This window comes from Empidonax traillii, unplaced genomic scaffold (genome assembly GCF_003031625.1).
Source record: "Empidonax traillii isolate 1590-97213 ecotype Southwest subspecies unplaced genomic scaffold, ASM303162v1 scaffold380:size670999, whole genome shotgun sequence".
Classification (NCBI taxonomy): Eukaryota; Metazoa; Chordata; class Aves; order Passeriformes; family Tyrannidae; genus Empidonax; species Empidonax traillii.
In genome coordinates this window covers 531406-538762 of record NW_020955573.1, presented here as the reverse complement: position 1 = coordinate 538762, position 7357 = coordinate 531406, and the positions used below count along the sequence as shown (strand labels likewise).

Here is a 7357-nt window from a genome sequence, read left to right as displayed (position 1 = left end):
GGGGTGTGTGTATGTGCCGGGGTGGGGGGGCGGCGGGGGGGTTGGGAATGGGAATGTCCCTGTCGGAGCTCCGCTCCCCGCGCGGGGTGTGCGGGCGGTGCGGGGCGCGCAGCACCGCGGCCGAGCCCGGCGGAGCGCGGGGAGGGCAGGGAAGGAGTTATAGCAGCAGCCTCTTCCTTGTTGGTTGGGTTTTTTTTAGCCTTTTCATTTTTTCCCCTTTCCTTTTTTTTTTTTCTTTTTTTTTTTTCCCCTTTCTTTCCTTTTTTTTTTTTTTTTTTCCCACTCTCCGCCTTCACAAGCTCCTCGAAATAAACATCCCCGGAGCCCGCGGGAAAAAGAGAGGGGAAAAAAAAGAAAACAACCAACCAACCAACCAAAAAAACCCCCCAACAACATCAAATCCGCACTGTATAAAAACGTAACTAAATTATTTAAAATTAATTTGCACTTTAACTTCCGAAACAATTTTTCAAATCCCATCGCCCGTGAAAATAGATGTTCAGATCCGTCGTTTAATTAAGGCAGAGTCTCTAGCAGGGAAATAAAACCCCGAACGTCCCATTTTAATCTTTGCTGCAAATGTAGCTAAGGCAGAGCCCGGCTCCGCTCCTGCCGAGGCGGCTCTCACCTCGCCTAGAGCAGAGTATGGTGGATTTTATAGTGTTTTTATCTGCATATAGTTAAATCTTCTTGCTGTTCTAACTAATCTGCTGGAGAGGGTTTCTTTAGCTCTTTCCTGTCAGTCTAACTTCCCAAGTGTAACAGATGCCGCTCTCAAGCGGTCCTTTCTGCTGCTTTTCTTTATTCAGCCTCGCATATTTCTCCCCATGATCTGGGTTTCCATAGAGAGAGGAATAAAAGGGGGACCATGGCCACAAATCCCCTGCCCCATGCAGAATAAAAGAGCCTTATTCAATAGCCGACCCCGTCTGGACATGGGAGAAAAATAAGTACATGCAAAGCTACTGTTGCAAGAATTTGTAACTTATTTTTCATAGACCGAAACCCATTAAAGTTTTTTTTTATTAAAAAAAAAAAAAATTAAAAAAAAACTTTCTGGGTTCGGACCGTGCGCTCCAGCCCTTTGGCTCCAGGTGCCCCCGCCCCGGAGAGACCCGCGTTTGCCCAACAAATAACTCGCTTTAATATCTATTTTTTCTGCTAAATCTTTGGCGTGAAAAAGCTCGCACAATAGCGGGAGGCAGCACCGTCCTGGGGCAGCGAGAAGTCGCTGGAGAGAACCCCCCGCTTTGAAGTGCAGGGATTGTGTGGAGTCCTCCTGGCACAGGCGGGACCGGGACTTTCTGGGGTCACCCGGGTGCGTGGCGTCCCCTCGGTGTCCCCCACGCGTGGGGCAGGGCGGGCTGTCCCCGCACCAACCCCGCACGTTCCCCTTTAAGAGCTCCAACCCGAGGCGGGGTGCGGTGTGTTTGTGTTCCATAGGAAGGGACCTGGCGCAGAGCGAGCCCAGGAGCGCGTTTATTATCGTGACAGAGCTGATTTTATTATATTTAAGAGATTTTTTTTTTTCCTCATTGTTCATCCGCGGGAGGGGAAGGAGGAAAAAAAAACAAAAAAAAGGAAAAAAGGAAAAAAAAAGGTCTAAAAGGGGTTCGTTTTGATTGTGTTTAATACAGCATGAAGCTCGGAGCGGTAAGCTGTGCCTCGGTGTCGTGACCTCTATATTGAAAACTTCACCTTCAACACAAGTTCACTTTAGAGACAGGACGAGTTAGATTGCGCTTGGTGGGAACAAGTGCAAATTTAAAAACAGAGTCAATCATAACGGGGGTGGGGGCTGGGAAAGGGCAATTTAACCGTTTCTGGAGCCAGGAGTTAAGGTTTGCATTGTGTACATCCAGGCGCTGAAGCCCAGCCACCCATCAGGGCTGAGAAAGCGGCTCCTGGAGCTCCGGAGAGGCTTTGGGAACACCTAACCTGCGTGGGGGAAGCTTAAGAAGTGAAAAAGAATTTACAGAGTATTAGCAGAAATTAGCCAATACCGACACAAGCTCAATTAGTTCTTTTTTTTTTTTTTTTTTTTTTTTTTTTTTTTTTTTTTTTTTTTTTTTTTTTTTTTTTTTTTTTTTTTTGGTCTCTGTTGGCTGCTCTTGAACGTGAGTAAATGCTGTGCAGGGAGAGAGGAGGGAGAGAGCCACACACTGCCATCTCAGAGCCCCAGCCAGGAGATGGACTGACAGATTGCAAATTAAACTAGTCCTAATGTAAGAATGAAAGCAGCCCCCCCCAAATCTCTCCCAGCACCAGCCCGGCAGCAAAGAGCCCGGCACGGAGGGAGCGTGGCTGCGGCTGGGCTGGTCCAGGGAGGGACAATAAAGCCAGTCCCCGGGCAGGAAAAAATCTCAAGGTAAATAGTATTTGTGTTCTAACTGCTGCGGTTTCCGAAGCGTTTTGGGCGACTCCTCGCTCCTCTGCTCGAATCGCCTGTTATTGTTATTATTATTATTAATAATATTTTTTTCGGCGTTGTTGATGTTTGGAAAAAATGTACTTGCTGCGGGGGAAAAAAACAAATGTGGTTCATTTGTGCACTACCCCGTCATGTTCAGGTCACTGTTATTTCGGAGCCGGGTCGGTTTTAGCAGATCTCGTCTCGAACAATTGGTTGATGGAGCAAAAAACCATCAATATTCCGGGAAGTCTCTCCAAAGCTCAGAGTTTTGCTGCGGGACCGGTCTGGCCGTTTATTAAATCCACGAACTGAAACGTCGGTTTTTGTTGTGTTTACGGAGAAAACAGGGATGGGGAGAGAGGGGGCTGCGGCCGCGGACCCTCCTCGGGCGGTGCGTGGCAGCTCCTGAGGTCACGGCAGGAGTTAATAGACCCGCACAACAATGCGGGTCCCTTCCCTTTTACGTAGGCACTTTCCTCACCGTGCCATTCACACGGGCGTGATGACAAGAATGCGTTTGTTTCATTCCGGACCGAAATCCCGTGGTTTTTTAGTGTGGGGTGGGTTTTTTTTGTTTGTTTTGTTTTGTTTTGTTTTTTTGCTGTGAAGCTTCTCGCAGCAAACGGGGAGATGCGGTTAAGGATGGGCACCCCCAGCCCTTGAGCAGCTCCTGCCACGCCAGAGGCCATCCTGCCCCAGCTTTAGAAATAATCCACACACAATTCCCGAACGGACAGATTCCTGCTCAGACATATTTAAAGGAAAATGGGCTGGATTTGAACACGCGCTAACTGGCTCGCTAGTTAACCTCTGTTGACTAATGAGACACTGAAGACGAATCGCTCTATTCCTTGGATGACAAATACCTGCATTGCTGTTTGGTAGCTTAGCGAGCAGTTTCCATGAGGGGTTTGGGGTTTATGTATTGTGGTTTTCCCCTTTATTTATTTATTTATTAACTATACGTTTTCCCAGCTGTAGCACTCCTCGTGCAAAGCATCCAGCGATGCTCCTGATCCCGCAGAGGGATTGAAACGCCTCCTGCATTTTGAAGCGCCTCGTCATTCCTAGATTTACGTTTAGAAATAAGTAGATGCTACTGCTAATTCTTGTTTTGTCACAGACTTTTCGCGTGTTCACGGCTTGGTGGAAAGTTTCCTCCCCTCTTCATTCAGGTCGCGCCAACCAAAGCTGTTATAAAAATGAACTTTCAGGCCAGGCTGCCTTGCTGAAAGATGTTTCCTTCGTGAATCTCTCTTGGGCAATGCAGGGATGGGGACGGGGGTCGTGAGGCAGGTGGGGCGTGTGCGGTTCCCTGGCACTTCCTGGCACCTTTTCTCTCCCCTCTCGCCCAGGAGAATCCCGGTGAAAGCCTCTGGAGGCTGGAGCATCCCTTCCCCTCTGTGCCCTCCCCGGGCGGGGGGTCCCGGGCACGGCGGGGGCTGCGGGGGAGAAGTTCATGGGGAGGCGGGCGGACAATAAATCACCGCGGGCCCCAGGGCAGCGCACACGGGAGAGTCTCCATCAAAGCGGGGGAGACAGCCCTCGGCTGCGAGAAATAAATGGGAATAAATCAAAGCAGGGGGTGCCCGGGGCAGGGAGGGGGGCGAGCCGGTCCCGCTCCGCCCGGGAGCGCCGGAGCAGAGCTGGGGAAAGGCACTCTGCAAACTTTTAATGAAATCACCGGTGCTATCGATTTTTGTGGGTTTTCTCGCCGTGCTTCAGACATTGGAAAGTGTCCCTCTGGGAATGGGGGAGGGGGCCGAAGGCAGCGGTGCAACGCGAGCTGTATTGGACACGCAGTTATTTCATATTTTCGAAAATAAACGGCGTCTTTGAGGGTCCACCAGAGAGCAAAGGGACTCCGGGGGCGCTTGAGCCGACCCATAGAGCTCGGGGTTTAGGCGTGCAGGTATCACTTAGCAGGCCCCTCTTGGACCTCTGGAGGACCAGGACGGGCTGTTATCCCCGCGATCCCTGATGGAGAACCCTGAGAGAGCGGGCTCTCCCCCTCGGACAACACTGTTTTGAAGTGCCACATCCAAGTGTTTCCTTTTTGCCTCTTCTCCAAACTGTTTAGAAATTACTAGTAGCGGATAAGTAAATTGCAAGTAAACCTAGTGAATTAGGATGATTCTCTATCAGTTTAATTTATGTTTTATAGTTAGTTTAGCCTTCTGATTTGATTGCCTTAGTAATGTGAATTGCCTACAGCTGCTGATGATACAGCTTTAATTCTGTTTTAAAGGTCATGTAAACATGTGCCTGTAGCATAAGGAATGCAAATTCAATTCCCTTTTAATGCTTCCTCACATTCACTTCACAGCCTTCACCTAGAAAATTAGCAGGATTTAATAGGGAACCGTGTGACTGTTGTGATTCCATTAAAAGCCCCTCTCGCCCCCAGGCGTGGCTCTCCCGGGCCACCCCACGCCCGTGACACGGACATGGATGTGCTTCCCACGCCCGTTTTGGGGGAAATCGAGGTATTTTCCGCCCCGGGATGGACTCATCACCTTCAGGTGGGAGCTTTAGCTGCAGGTAATTAACCCAGGGCTGGATAACCCGGCGGCGTCACGAGTTACCCCTCAAAGCAGGGGGAGCATCCCACAGGTGTACACCTCTGCGTGAGGCTGGAGTAGAGCTGCGTGTGCCCTTACGTCACGGTGAAAAGCGATGCTGGGAAGGAGAAAAATGGATAAAAATACTTGTTTTGGGCCGAGGTGGGCTCCCCGCAGCAGCAGGGGGAGAAGCGCGGTGCCAAGGTGATGGGCGTCAATGCGAGACGCCTGCGCCTTGAGGACAGGCATGGTCGAGTTAATTTTTAAACACAACCAGCCCTGAGCTCGTCAGAGGTCGCTTCACCCCAGAACAGGTAAAAAATTAAAAAAAAAAAAAAAAGGAAGAAAGAAAAAAAAAGGGAGAGAAAAAAAATTATGATACCACCCTGTTCCCCCTGATTGAAAGGGTTTTAGTGAAGTTGCTGGGAAGTTTCGCCTTTGAACGGGCGGGCTCTAACGAGCGGGGAAGAGCGGCAAAAAAACCCACTCTGGAGCCGCTTTGAAAAGGCAACGAGGTGTCACTGCGAAGAGAACCGGGCCGAGAGGCGATTTCGCGGCCCTTCCAGCCGCAGGGACCCGGCCGGGGCCGGGCGAGCGGGGCCGGGGGCGCCCGGAGCCCCGGGGAGAACGGAGAGGGACCGGGGGGACCCGGGGGAAGCGGCCCCTCTCCCCCTGCGCTGTGACGGCAGTGTCGCAAGAGGTACCCCCAACCCTCCTTTGGTGATGGGGTGTTTCCCTGCCCTCGGGGGGTGCCTGTGGGATCCCTCAAACACTTCCCGTCCTCCCGCGGGGAGCGGGCAGCATCCTCCCCCTTGGCTTCATCCCCAGCACCCCTGCCTCCTAACCAGCATTCCCATCCCTGCCTTCATCCCCAACACCCCCTGCCCTGCCTGTGCCAGGGCCCCGTGGGCCACCCCACACTCCACTTGCTGTGCAAATGGTTCATTCACCCTCGGCCCCCCCCCCCCGGAGGCCAAAGGAGCCCCGGGTGCTGAGGGCACCTGCCTCCCTTTCCTTGCAGGGAGGGATCCACACCGAGCCCGTGTCTCTCCCTCACAAAAATGAGGTGTTTTGTGTTTTTTTTTTTTTTTTTTCCTGCAAAATCTAAACCTTGTAGTAACAGCTCATTGGTGATTCTGCTAATGTTGCACACCTCATTAAATAGCCCCAAACACAAGGAGGTTTAAATGACTTTATTGAATTAAAAATAGCATAGGAAATCACCTATGGTACTTTCATCAAATAATTACTGTAAACTCTATACATACAGCCAGAGATTCCCTTTAACAAATCTATTCATAAAACACGCGGGGGTTTATTTAATGGCTGAAATAACTTAGAGCAGCACAACTCGCTTGAAACATCGAGCCATACTCGTGCACTTCCTAATACGTTCCTGTGTGTTTCCCTGAGTGTTTTTCTTCCTTATCTTTTTTTATATCTGAAGTTCTATTCCCCTCCTCTACTCCATGTATTTGATCATTTTTTCAAGTCCCTTGGCTGAACCAATCTCTTTTCATGCAGAGGATAAAAAGAGAAAAACTTCAAAGTAGGTTCAGGTAATTAACAGCTGAGGGGAATATAATCTAAACCATAGGCCCTGCTTTGCACCCAGGTCTGCTTTCAGAGCCAGCCGGCAAGGGAGTGCCTATTCCCTATAGCATCCAAATCTGCTTCCTCTGAACAGCTTTGCCAGGCCTCCAGTTATCACATCTGCATTTCAAACACCATGTCTCTGGCATTAATTATTAATTAGCCTACAGTCACCCCAGAGGATTTAAGTTCCAGCCTGCACATACTTATTCATTGACCTCTATCTTAGTTTTTGTTGGAAAAAACCCACTAGAATGCTTAATAATTTCCTTTCTCTCAGACCCTCTGTTCTAGTTTCATGGCAGGGAAACAGTATATTTTGAGATGGAAAATCACAGGGTTGTCTAGAAATTTGTTTAGAGCAAAACGTTATGTCAAGAGTTTGAACAAACCATTTCAAAAGATTTAGAAGGAGTTTTGTGTGAGTGTTTTTACCTCTGACAAATGAATTTATGGATTTCCCAGAACTGAGAGATGGTGGATGCAAACACGAGGCGGTTTGGGGCTGGGTGGAACAGGGCTCTGTGTGCACTTTAAAAATACAAACTGGATTTAATTACTGGGCAGCACATTTATAGGATCAAACTAAGGCAAACGTTTGTTTGAAAGCTCTGGGGTTACTCTGCCATTGACACGGGGAAGAATGAAAATAAAAATGCTCTTGCAAGGCACGTTAGTGCTTGGGCATTAAATCTGTGCTCCATCCTCAGGAATATGGAACTGCAGAAGTCTGTTTTGTATCAGTCCCAAGGTAGTTTGGAAGAGGCTCTTTAGACATTAGAATAAGAAC

General features: G+C 49.4%; 1 long non-coding RNA gene across 3 annotated transcripts in view; it reads left to right on the top strand.

Annotated features, from left to right (window-relative positions):
* Positions 1-7357, top strand: part of LOC114062062 — a 78065-nt gene that overhangs the window by 1004 nt on the left and 69704 nt on the right. The window lies entirely within an intron of this gene.